The sequence below is a fragment of the Corylus avellana genome, chromosome 2, assembly GCF_965113065.1.
Source record: "Corylus avellana chromosome 2, dhCorAvel1.hap1.2, whole genome shotgun sequence".
Lineage (NCBI taxonomy): Eukaryota > Viridiplantae > Streptophyta > Magnoliopsida > Fagales > Betulaceae > Corylus > Corylus avellana.
In genome coordinates, this window is record NC_142491.1 from 44,265,579 (window position 1) to 44,279,148 (window position 13,570).

The window sequence follows — 13,570 nt, forward strand, 5'->3', positions numbered from 1 at the left end:
TAACATTGTGGGATGTAAAGAATAACAAGAAGAAGAAGAGATAAATACTTCTAAGACCTTGAGTCTATCAAAGATTTAAGAAAGAGAAAATTTTACTTTGAACCCCTGAATTACCACCCGTTTTGACATGCCCCTCAAACTTCAAAACTTTTCAATTTGGACCTTTGAACTTTTAATTGCAATCAATTTGAACCATTCCGTCAAATTTTAAATGATAAAAGTTAGAAAATGACGTTTATACCCTTGACTTTTTTATAAAATTTCAAATTTAACCTTAATTTCAAAATTAAAAAAAAAAAAATCACGAGGTGACCAACGGTTGGGCCACCTTGTGACCCCTTTTTTTTTTTTTTTTTTCAATTTTTAATAAAAAGAAAATTGAAGGGTAATTTTGTTTTTTTAAGGGTTTTAACGGAAAAAAATTGACGGAGGGGTTCAAATTGACTGTAATTGAAAATTCAGGAATCCAAATTGAGAGGTTTTCAAGTTTGGGGGGACATGTCAAAATGAGTGGTAATTCAGAGGTCCAAAGTACATTTTTCCCTTTAAGAAATCTTTTCAAAACGTTAGAATCTATCTAGGGTTTGAAGAAAAAACTGAAGAAAGCTAACTCTGAGACTTCTTATTGATAAAAACTCAAATATAATCAAAAGCTACGTTCTTGGGATTATAAGCATGTATTTATAGCCCTATACTCCTAACCTTAATAGTAAATGGAAATAAAGTCCGTTTGCAATTCTACGATGGCCCTCCGGACGGAACATAACGCCGTCCGGATGGTCACTAAAATAAAAGATGAAAACTGTAAATAAAACATAGGTATCCAGATGGTCTTCGGACGAGACTCCATACGAGGCTCGTTGTAATGTTGCGGGACTACTCGCGTTCGGACAGTTGTAGACAAGGCTCTCGGGAATACACTTCACTCTTCCCGTCCGAACGGGCTTCAGACGAAGTTGCAGAAAAAGCCCTCTGGAATTCAGCTTCTGCGCGAGTCTGCGATCTCGTCTTGACTCTCCTTGGTACGACTCTTTAGGGTACCTCCACACTTACATCCGCACGAGTCTTCCTCATGAAATCCTAAGTGGCATTCTTATCTACATCACTTTTGCACCCTCAAATTCTTTTGTCCATATCAGAATTCGGCAATAAAATATAGGAGAATCATGTCCCACTAGAAAACTATGCAAATTAAATAGAGCCCTGCAGAAAAGTATGCACATCTTTGAGCGTACAATTCTCCTGGAAAAATCTATGATTGTCCTCTTTTTTATACATTCACATTTCATCATTATTTTTATCCTTTTCAACCTCTTGAACAAGATCCACAAGTTTCTTGAGGCTGCATCAGTAATGTTACCCGAACTAGGATCTCTCCGGTTCAAAAGAATTTTACCCTTATGTTATAAAGAACCGGCGAGCCCCACTCCACTCCATTTCTTCCATTTCTTTTGAAGTAGAGGACGAGAGTAAAACAGTTCCACCAAATTCACTGCTACTTCTTTCATTTACTTCTTTAATTTCTAATTTATATTTGTATATATTTAATAAAGCATCATAGATTCATAGTAGTTGAAATATCTTCAGCTTCAATTAATGGATGTGCATGTGTGTGCTGGCTTATCACATTCATCCACATGATCGATAAAAGGCATGGAAATTTCATCATACCCAGATGAATTTATTTCATTTTCTTCTTCTTCTTTCATTCGTTGTGCTGTTTTGGATGGATTCGGATCCAAGCTATTGCAAGGGCTGCAATAAGTTTTTTCTCATGCCAATAATGCAAAAAAAGGATGTGTGTGTGTGGGGGGGTGGGGGTGGGGGTGGAGGGGGGGGGGGGTGGGGGAGAAGAAGAAGTGAGAACATTAATTCTCATTCATCTAAAGTAATTTATTCTTCATGAACGCTGCATAAATGCAGCAGAGATTCTTCACGAATGGAACAAATATAATAAACAAAGAAAGACAAGAGTACTTGCGAATGAGACATCATATCAATCGCAACAAGCATTATTATTATTATTATTATTATTTTTGGATAATTTCATGGTTTCTCGGTTTCAGATTCTTCAGCTGTCGTGTCGAAATAGTTGTCCTCTTCTAGCAATATCCATCAACATCCGTCATCACTAGCTGGATCACAACCCCAATCTGGATCGATCCTCTTTCTCTTAGTTGCATGCTTTTTATCTTCCAGCTTCCTGTTGGGAGAGTGTATTCCCGCCCCCACAGCAACCTATTGATTACAAAAAAAGCAAAAATCAAATTTATAGAAAAAAAAAAAAAAAAAAAACCAAGGTTTACTAATGCTTGAAATAAGGGCACTTTAATAAAACGTCTCTATATAGGGACGTCTTACTATGTAAATGACCATTCTCATATGCCCCATTTTAGAGGCGTTTATAACTGAAAAAACGTATTGAAATTGAATTTCAATCGCGATCTATTTAAACGTGCTCCAAGTGCTCACATTCAAGCGTCGCTAAATCATTTGAGGCCTTTTTTGGGCCAAAAATGCCCCAAATAACCATGTCACTAAATCATGCTTCTTTTTTTTTTTGTTTGTTTGTAGTGATGTAATTTCAACTAACCCCATTCCCATTGTGGGTTTCCGCTGGAATTTCGTCAGAATGTGATGGCTTTGGACGAGCAGCATAGGTCAGCGTGGAGCAGAGGAGGAGGGAGATCATCAACAAGGTGGCGAACTTGCCCATCTTTGATTTTTGTAATACAATGGTAGGATAAGATTGTGAGGCAGAGAGTGGAAAGTGCGCAATGAATATATATTTTCTTTTTTCTTTTTTTGTTTTTTTGGATGAATTTGAAAAGAGTGTAATGAATTTATAGAAGAGATAAAGAATACATATTCTCCTTGTATCCCTCTTGTGTCCCCGCAATGGAAGGCTAGAGGGACACGTGGAAGGAAACCCTTTCCTATTTCAAGATTTTGTGGACCAGAAACTTGATTAAATTAGATAAATATGTATTATAGAGGGAGAAAAGTAGCAAAGTAAGGGTGACCACAAGAATTTAATCAAAAAAACAAACTAAGGAAAATGTTTGATTTTTGAGATCGATCCCAGTTGATGGATTTTCTGCGTGCTATTATATAGAATAATGCTTCACTTATTTTCACTTTTTTTTTTACACAATTTATTACAACTAATGGTGGTTTTAAAAGTTACTTATAGGTGTAAAAAAAAATGAGTGTAAAGAAGTGAATGTACTCATTCTCTTTATATAATGAGATGACTTAGTTGACTTTGCTTAGTTGGAAGATCATCTAGAGGAAAGAGAGAGGGCGTTGGTCAATAATAAATGGTCAAAAAGAGCTAAACCCTAAGCATTTAGAGTCTTAGACAAATGTTAACGTTGTCAAAGAAATTTGTGCATAACGATACAAAATCTTACAAATAAAAAAACCCAAGATTATTCTTTTCATTTCTAAATTTTAGATTGTCACAATGTACAAACTAATAAAAATTGTCTTTAACTCTTCAAAGATAAAAATGCCTTTAATAAAAAAAATATAATTTTTTTTTTTTTTTAAAAAAAAGTGGGTGGCTGAACCACCCCAATAACCATAGGGGTGGTTCGGCAAACCCCCAAATATGGCCGAAGGTGATGAATGAACCAACTTTGATCATTTGAAGGGTGATTCGGCCACCATTATGATTATTTGAGAGTAATATATATATATATATATATTTGAACCATTTAAGAGTAGTACAACCACCTTCATTTTGGGAATATGATCATTTCCTTTTCAAATGAAATGAATAGCATTCGGTTAGTGGTTTTTTAGAGAATTTTACCCTTCTTGAATACACTAACTAGATATTGTCTATTTCAAATGAAATTGAGAGAATTTCATTTCACTTTTCCGAATGGTGACCCACATAATTCTATGACTTGAAGTTCACAATTTATGGAGTAGTGTACAAAAGACGAAAGAGTATTAGAGTAATGCTTGGCTTCACACCCAAAATAATACTAGGGATTCTCATATTATTTAGATTTATTCATTGGAACATATTGGATCAACTTTCAATCTGCCTCTTGCTCCCAAAAATTATTCTGTCCACATCAGGATTCAGCAATAAACTACACTACATCTTTTAGAATACAATCCTGAATTAAATAGAAAAATCTATGATTACCCTCTTTTTTATACATTCACCTTTCATCATTATTTTTTTCTTTTTCAACTTGTTGAACGAGATCAACAAGTTTCTTGAGGCTGCATCAGTAACATTACCCATGATCATGAGCCACATTTACTGAACAATATATTTTTAATCATGTCTCTGTGTTTTAAGATTGGACAGGTCAGAGACACCATGAGGAAATATATATAAAACAAGAGATAAAATATAAATCAGGATTTGAGACAACTTTTAAGTGGATTTGGGAGTTCATCTTCTTTTCCTCTCCTTCTTACAATTATTTAACCATAAAAATTTTAAAAATTAAAACACGCAAAATTCTAGCTTTGAGGCTACTGATAAAGGAATATTTTTCTAGTACATTCACACTCGCATGCGGACATATACATATAGACATGAGGTTGGGATCCTGTAAATTTGCAAAAGAGTAACACAATTTTTATCTCACCTTATTGATGTGACAATGCCTACTAGCTACTTTTTTTAAAAGAAATAAAAAATTGATTGGCACTACCCCAATCAGCAAAACGAGATAGGAGTGAAATAAAAGTATAATTTCTATAATTATTTATTCCAAAATGTTGAACATTGTATTGAAATGTAACATATGTTATTATAAGTTGTTGAAGTTTCTATTATCTTCTTTTTCTTTTTTTCTTTTTTTTTTTAAAAAGTAAATCAATCTCATTTAAAAAAAAGGGGGGGGGGGGGGGGGGGCGGAGGCGGGGGCGTAACTCAAATACACGGAAAATGTACAAAAGAAAACCAAATTTAGAAAAAGTAAAAGAGCACATCAAGAAATTCTAAGAAATAAAACAATTGCAGACAATCATCCAAACATAGAGAGATTTGAGCATAATCGCTTTTAGTTCCATCATTGTCTTCTTACAATCTTCAAAATTTTGAGCATTGTGTTCTCACATCAAAATTATCTTCCAAACTTCTAAATTGCAGCTATTATCTTTTTATTCTTTTGGGGTATACAAAGAAGAAATATAACTACATGAATACAATTCCCAAAAAAAGTGGAACTAGAGAGGTGGTAGGTGAAATGAATAGGAAGTACAAACTACAATCTAAATGTGACGATACAAAAGATATATATGAACCCATCATTTAGCAACATCCAACATGTATCTCACATCCACTTTTATATCATGAGTAATCATTTTACACCACTCATTTTGATCCATATTTTGATCTAACATTACAAAATGGACCAGATCCTCCATTTTTAAGTATTATGCATGTGGAAGCCGGGTATGCAAATTGATAACTCTATTCAGCTTTGATTTAGTATAGTAACATTCTGTAACAACATGGATAGAAGTATCAGACTACATACACCAGCATGTCGAAGGAAATGATTCAGAAGGCAAATTGTAAAGTTTGAATGAATAGCTAGTACAAACCTTATTTATCTGTTAAGTCATTGGTTCCATCAGTTGCTGCATCCTGCATCAGTATATAGGAATTATAAAATATGCAAAATTGAAAAGAACTACAAAAGGCTTAGAGTTCGACAGGAAAAAAAACAAGAAGTAAGGAGACAACATAGAATAGGTCAGAAGGATGTAGTCAACAGCAAAGATAGGGCAGTTCTTTCATGTTTGGCTTTAGGTTGGACACAAGTTGACTAGAGTGGCCAACCACCTATATATATATATATATATATATATATATATGATAGTGCTAAGTGAGTCTTTTTAGTTTTCTAATATTTGATTCTTTATTGTTGGCTTTTCTTGTCTGTTTTTGGTTTGTATTTATGGGTATTACCTTCTAATTAACAATATTTTCTAAATCTTTAGATTGCACAATGTGTAAACTATCAAAAATTGTCATTATTCTTTCGAGGACAAAATATTCTTAATAAAAAAAAAATGTATATGGGGTAGCCAAACTACCTCCAAATTTCAATGGTCGTAGGAGTACTTGGACCACACCCAAATATGGCCGAAAGTGATGACCAGACCACCCTTGAGGCCTTGACCATTTAAGGAGTGATTCGGCCACTATCATAAGTTCATAATCATTTGAGAGTAATTCACCTACTCCATTTGACCAAATGTGGTGCCCTATGTCTCCAAAAGATAGCTCACTCGGCTGTGGGTCACGCCTAATGAAGCGGAGGCTATTAGTTCGAATCCCCCCTCTCTCTTTCCTTGTGTGGACATGTCAAAAAAATGTAATGCCCCTTAAGCCAACTACTTTTTAAATTCCTTTATATGGCAAGAAATTTCACAATTTTTCGTGTGGCGTACAAAACAGGAAAGGGTAATGCTGGGCTTCACACTAGAAAACAACACAAAATAATGCTAGGGATTCTCAAATTATAGGATTATTCATTGAATCATCGGTACATGTTGGAACACCTTTCAATCTGCCTTATTGATGCAGCGTAACATTGTGGGATGTAAAGAATAACAAGAAGAAGAAGAGATAAATACTTCTAAGACCTTGAGTCTATCAAAGATTTAAGAAAGAGAAAATTTTACTTTGAACCCCTGAATTACCACCCGTTTTGACATGCCCCTCAAACTTCAAAACTTTTCAATTTGGACCTTTGAACTTTTAATTGCAATCAATTTGAACCATTCCGTCAAATTTTAAATGATAAAAGTTAGAAAATGACGTTTATACCCTTGACTTTTTTATAAAATTTCAAATTTAACCTTAATTTCAAAATTAAAAAAAAAAAAATCACGAGGTGACCAACGGTTGGGCCACCTTGTGACCCCTTTTTTTTTTTTTTTTTCAATTTTTAATAAAAAGAAAATTGAAGGGTAATTTTGTTTTTTTAAGGGTTTTAACGGAAAAAAATTGACGGAGGGGTTCAAATTGACTGTAATTGAAAATTCAGGAATCCAAATTGAGAGGTTTTCAAGTTTGGGGGGACATGTCAAAATGAGTGGTAATTCAGAGGTCCAAAGTACATTTTTCCCTTTAAGAAATCTTTTCAAAACGTTAGAATCTATCTAGGGTTTGAAGAAAAAACTGAAGAAAGCTAACTCTGAGACTTCTTATTGATAAAAACTCAAATATAATCAAAAGCTACGTTCTTGGGATTATAAGCATGTATTTATAGCCCTATACTCCTAACCTTAATAGTAAATGGAAATAAAGTCCGTTTGCAATTCTACGATGGCCCTCCGGACGGAACATAACGCCGTCCGGATGGTCACTAAAATAAAAGATGAAAACTGTAAATAAAACATAGGTATCCAGATGGTCTTCGGACGAGACTCCATACGAGGCTCGTTGTAATGTTGCGGGACTACTCGCGTTCGGACAGTTGTAGACAAGGCTCTCGGGAATACACTTCACTCTTCCCGTCCGAACGGGCTTCAGACGAAGTTGCAGAAAAAGCCCTCTGGAATTCAGCTTCTGCGCGAGTCTGCGATCTCGTCTTGACTCTCCTTGGTACGACTCTTTAGGGTACCTCCACACTTACATCCGCACGAGTCTTCCTCATGAAATCCTAAGTGGCATTCTTATCTACATCACTTTTGCACCCTCAAATTCTTTTGTCCATATCAGAATTCGGCAATAAAATATAGGAGAATCATGTCCCACTAGAAAACTATGCAAATTAAATAGAGCCCTGCAGAAAAGTATGCACATCTTTGAGCGTACAATTCTCCTGGAAAAATCTATGATTGTCCTCTTTTTTATACATTCACATTTCATCATTATTTTTATCCTTTTCAACCTCTTGAACAAGATCCACAAGTTTCTTGAGGCTGCATCAGTAATGTTACCCGAACTAGGATCTCTCCGGTTCAAAAGAATTTTACCCTTATGTTATAAAGAACCGGCGAGCCCCACTCCACTCCATTTCTTCCATTTCTTTTGAAGTAGAGGACGAGAGTAAAACAGTTCCACCAAATTCACTGCTACTTCTTTCATTTACTTCTTTAATTTCTAATTTATATTTGTATATATTTAATAAAGCATCATAGATTCATAGTAGTTGAAATATCTTCAGCTTCAATTAATGGATGTGCATGTGTGTGCTGGCTTATCACATTCATCCACATGATCGATAAAAGGCATGGAAATTTCATCATACCCAGATGAATTTATTTCATTTTCTTCTTCTTCTTTCATTCGTTGTGCTGTTTTGGATGGATTCAGATCCAAGCTATTGCAAGGGCTGCAATAAGTTTTTTCTCATGCCAATAATGCAAAAAAAGGATGTGTGTGTGTGGGGGGGTGGGGGTGGGGGTGGAGGGGGGGGGGGGGGTGGGGGAGAAGAAGAAGTGAGAACATTAATTCTCATTCATCTAAAGTAATTTATTCTTCATGAACGCTGCATAAATGCAGCAGAGATTCTTCACGAATGGAACAAATATAATAAACAAAGAAAGACAAGAGTACTTGCGAATGAGACATCATATCAATCGCAACAAGCATTATTATTATTATTATTATTATTTTTGGATAATTTCATGGTTTCTCGGTTTCAGATTCTTCAGCTGTCGTGTCGAAATAGTTGTCCTCTTCTAGCAATATCCATCAACATCCGTCATCACTAGCTGGATCACAACCCCAATCTGGATCGATCCTCTTTCTCTTAGTTGCATGCTTTTTATCTTCCAGCTTCCTGTTGGGAGAGTGTATTCCCGCCCCCACAGCAACCTATTGATTACAAAAAAAGCAAAAATCAAATTTATAGAAAAAAAAAAAAAAAAAAAACCAAGGTTTACTAATGCTTGAAATAAGGGCACTTTAATAAAACGTCTCTATATAGGGACGTCTTACTATGTAAATGACCATTCTCATATGCCCCATTTTAGAGGCGTTTATAACTGAAAAAACGTATTGAAATTGAATTTCAATCGCGATCTATTTAAACGTGCTCCAAGTGCTCACATTCAAGCGTCGCTAAATCATTTGAGGCCTTTTTTGGGCCAAAAATGCCCCAAATAACCATGTCACTAAATCATGCTTCTTTTTTTTTTTGTTTGTTTGTAGTGATGTAATTTCAACTAACCCCATTCCCATTGTGGGTTTCCGCTGGAATTTCGTCAGAATGTGATGGCTTTGGACGAGCAGCATAGGTCAGCGTGGAGCAGAGGAGGAGGGAGATCATCAACAAGGTGGCGAACTTGCCCATCTTTGATTTTTGTAATACAATGGTAGGATAAGATTGTGAGGCAGAGAGTGGAAAGTGCGCAATGAATATATATTTTCTTTTTTCTTTTTTTGTTTTTTTGGATGAATTTGAAAAGAGTGTAATGAATTTATAGAAGAGATAAAGAATACATATTCTCCTTGTATCCCTCTTGTGTCCCCGCAATGGAAGGCTAGAGGGACACGTGGAAGGAAACCCTTTCCTATTTCAAGATTTTGTGGACCAGAAACTTGATTAAATTAGATAAATATGTATTATAGAGGGAGAAAAGTAGCAAAGTAAGGGTGACCACAAGAATTTAATCAAAAAAACAAACTAAGGAAAATGTTTGATTTTTGAGATCGATCCCAGTTGATGGATTTTCTGCGTGCTATTATATAGAATAATGCTTCACTTATTTTCACTTTTTTTTTTACACAATTTATTACAACTAATGGTGGTTTTAAAAGTTACTTATAGGTGTAAAAAAAAATGAGTGTAAAGAAGTGAATGTACTCATTCTCTTTATATAATGAGATGACTTAGTTGACTTTGCTTAGTTGGAAGATCATCTAGAGGAAAGAGAGAGGGCGTTGGTCAATAATAAATGGTCAAAAAGAGCTAAACCCTAAGCATTTAGAGTCTTAGACAAATGTTAACGTTGTCAAAGAAATTTGTGCATAACGATACAAAATCTTACAAATAAAAAAACCCAAGATTATTCTTTTCATTTCTAAATTTTAGATTGTCACAATGTACAAACTAATAAAAATTGTCTTTAACTCTTCAAAGATAAAAATGCCTTTAATAAAAAAAATATAATTTTTTTTTTTTTTTAAAAAAAAGTGGGTGGCTGAACCACCCCAATAACCATAGGGGTGGTTCGGCAAACCCCCAAATATGGCCGAAGGTGATGAATGAACCAACTTTGATCATTTGAAGGGTGATTCGGCCACCATTATGATTATTTGAGAGTAATATATATATATATATATATTTGAACCATTTAAGAGTAGTACAACCACCTTCATTTTGGGAATATGATCATTTCCTTTTCAAATGAAATGAATAGCATTCGGTTAGTGGTTTTTTAGAGAATTTTACCCTTCTTGAATACACTAACTAGATATTGTCTATTTCAAATGAAATTGAGAGAATTTCATTTCACTTTTCCGAATGGTGACCCACATAATTCTATGACTTGAAGTTCACAATTTATGGAGTAGTGTACAAAAGACGAAAGAGTATTAGAGTAATGCTTGGCTTCACACCCAAAATAATACTAGGGATTCTCATATTATTTAGATTTATTCATTGGAACATATTGGATCAACTTTCAATCTGCCTCTTGCTCCCAAAAATTATTCTGTCCACATCAGGATTCAGCAATAAACTACACTACATCTTTTAGAATACAATCCTGAATTAAATAGAAAAATCTATGATTACCCTCTTTTTTATACATTCACCTTTCATCATTATTTTTTTCTTTTTCAACTTGTTGAACGAGATCAACAAGTTTCTTGAGGCTGCATCAGTAACATTACCCATGATCATGAGCCACATTTACTGAACAATATATTTTTAATCATGTCTCTGTGTTTTAAGATTGGACAGGTCAGAGACACCATGAGGAAATATATATAAAACAAGAGATAAAATATAAATCAGGATTTGAGACAACTTTTAAGTGGATTTGGGAGTTCATCTTCTTTTCCTCTCCTTCTTACAATTATTTAACCATAAAAATTTTAAAAATTAAAACACGCAAAATTCTAGCTTTGAGGCTACTGATAAAGGAATATTTTTCTAGTACATTCACACTCGCATGCGGACATATACATATAGACATGAGGTTGGGATCCTGTAAATTTGCAAAAGAGTAACACAATTTTTATCTCACCTTATTGATGTGACAATGCCTACTAGCTACTTTTTTTAAAAGAAATAAAAAATTGATTGGCACTACCCCAATCAGCAAAACGAGATAGGAGTGAAATAAAAGTATAATTTCTATAATTATTTATTCCAAAATGTTGAACATTGTATTGAAATGTAACATATGTTATTATAAGTTGTTGAAGTTTCTATTATCTTCTTTTTCTTTTTTTCTTTTTTTTTTTAAAAAGTAAATCAATCTCATTTAAAAAAAAGGGGGGGGGGGGGGGGGGGGGCGGAGGCGGGGGCGTAACTCAAATACACGGAAAATGTACAAAAGAAAACCAAATTTAGAAAAAGTAAAAGAGCACATCAAGAAATTCTAAGAAATAAAACAATTGCAGACAATCATCCAAACATAGAGAGATTTGAGCATAATCGCTTTTAGTTCCATCATTGTCTTCTTACAATCTTCAAAATTTTGAGCATTGTGTTCTCACATCAAAATTATCTTCCAAACTTCTAAATTGCAGCTATTATCTTTTTATTCTTTTGGGGTATACAAAGAAGAAATATAACTACATGAATACAATTCCCAAAAAAAGTGGAACTAGAGAGGTGGTAGGTGAAATGAATAGGAAGTACAAACTACAATCTAAATGTGACGATACAAAAGATATATATGAACCCATCATTTAGCAACATCCAACATGTATCTCACATCCACTTTTATATCATGAGTAATCATTTTACACCACTCATTTTGATCCATATTTTGATCTAACATTACAAAATGGACCAGATCCTCCATTTTTAAGTATTATGCATGTGGAAGCCGGGTATGCAAATTGATAACTCTATTCAGCTTTGATTTAGTATAGTAACATTCTGTAACAACATGGATAGAAGTATCAGACTACATACACCAGCATGTCGAAGGAAATGATTCAGAAGACAAATTGTAAAGTTTGAATGAATAGCTAGTACAAACCTTATTTATCTGTTAAGTCATTGGTTCCATCAGTTGCTGCATCCTGCATCAGTATATAGGAATTATAAAATATGCAAAATTGAAAAGAACTACAAAAGGCTTAGAGTTCGACAGGAAAAAAAAACAAGAAGTAAGGAGACAACATAGAATAGGTCAGAAGGATGTAGTCAACAGCAAAGATAGGGCAGTTCTTTCATGTTTGGCTTTAGGTTGGACACAAGTTGACTAGAGTGGCCAACCACCTATATATATATATATATATATATATGATAGTGCTAAGTGAGTCTTTTTAGTTTTCTAATATTTGATTCTTTATTGTTGGCTTTTCTTGTCTGTTTTTGGTTTGTATTTATGGGTATTACCTTCTAATTAACAATATTTTCTAAATCTTTAGATTGCACAATGTGTAAACTATCAAAAATTGTCATTATTCTTTCGAGGACAAAATATTCTTAATAAAAAAAAAATGTATATGGGGTAGCCAAACTACCTCCAAATTTCAATGGTCGTAGGAGTACTTGGACCACACCCAAATATGGCCGAAAGTGATGACCAGACCACCCTTGAGGCCTTGACCATTTAAGGAGTGATTCGGCCACTATCATAAGTTCATAATCATTTGAGAGTAATTCACCTACTCCATTTGACCAAATGTGGTGCCCTATGTCTCCAAAAGATAGCTCACTCGGCTGTGGGTCACGCCTAATGAAGCGGAGGCTATTAGTTCGAATCCCCCCTCTCTCTTTCCTTGTGTGGACATGTCAAAAAAATGTAATGCCCCTTAAGCCAACTACTTTTTAAATTCCTTTATATGGCAAGAAATTTCACAATTTTTCGTGTGGCGTACAAAACAGGAAAGGGTAATGCTGGGCTTCACACTAGAAAACAACACAAAATAATGCTAGGGATTCTCAAATTATAGGATTATTCATTGAATCATCGGTACATGTTGGAACACCTTTCAATCTGCCTTATTGATGCAGCGTAACATTGTGGGATGTAAAGAATAACAAGAAGAAGAAGAGATAAATACTTCTAAGACCTTGAGTCTATCAAAGATTTAAGAAAGAGAAAATTTTACTTTGAACCCCTGAATTACCACCCGTTTTGACATGCCCCTCAAACTTCAAAACTTTTCAATTTGGACCTTTGAACTTTTAATTGCAATCAATTTGAACCATTCCGTCAAATTTTAAATGATAAAAGTTAGAAAATGACGTTTATACCTTTGACTTTTTTATAAAATTTCAAATTTAACCTTAATTTCAAAATAAAAAAAAAAAAAAAATCACGAGGTGACCAACGGTTGGGCCACCTTGTGACCCCTTTTTTTTTTTTTTTTTTTTCAATTTTTAATAAAAAGAAAATTGAAGGGTAATTTTGTTTTTTTAAGGGTTTTAACGGAAAAAAATTGACG

At 34.2% G+C, this 13,570-nt stretch overlaps 2 long non-coding RNA genes across 2 annotated transcripts; both read right to left on the reverse strand.

Annotated features, from left to right (window-relative positions):
• Window positions 1-1,878: 1,878 nt before the first annotated feature.
• LOC148587776 (uncharacterized) lies at window positions 1,879-2,765 on the reverse strand. The gene is made up of 2 exons (XR_015911342.1): window positions 2,594-2,765; window positions 1,879-2,238 (listed from the first exon to the last, which is right to left on the reverse strand). It is a non-coding gene; the product is annotated as an uncharacterized LOC148587776 (long non-coding RNA).
• Window positions 2,766-8,449: 5,684 nt separating this feature from the next.
• Window positions 8,450-9,336, reverse strand: LOC148587777 (uncharacterized). The gene is made up of 2 exons (XR_015911341.1): window positions 9,165-9,336; window positions 8,450-8,809 (listed from the first exon to the last, which is right to left on the reverse strand). It is a non-coding gene; the product is annotated as an uncharacterized LOC148587777 (long non-coding RNA).
• Between the last annotated feature and the right edge of the window lie 4,234 nt (window positions 9,337-13,570).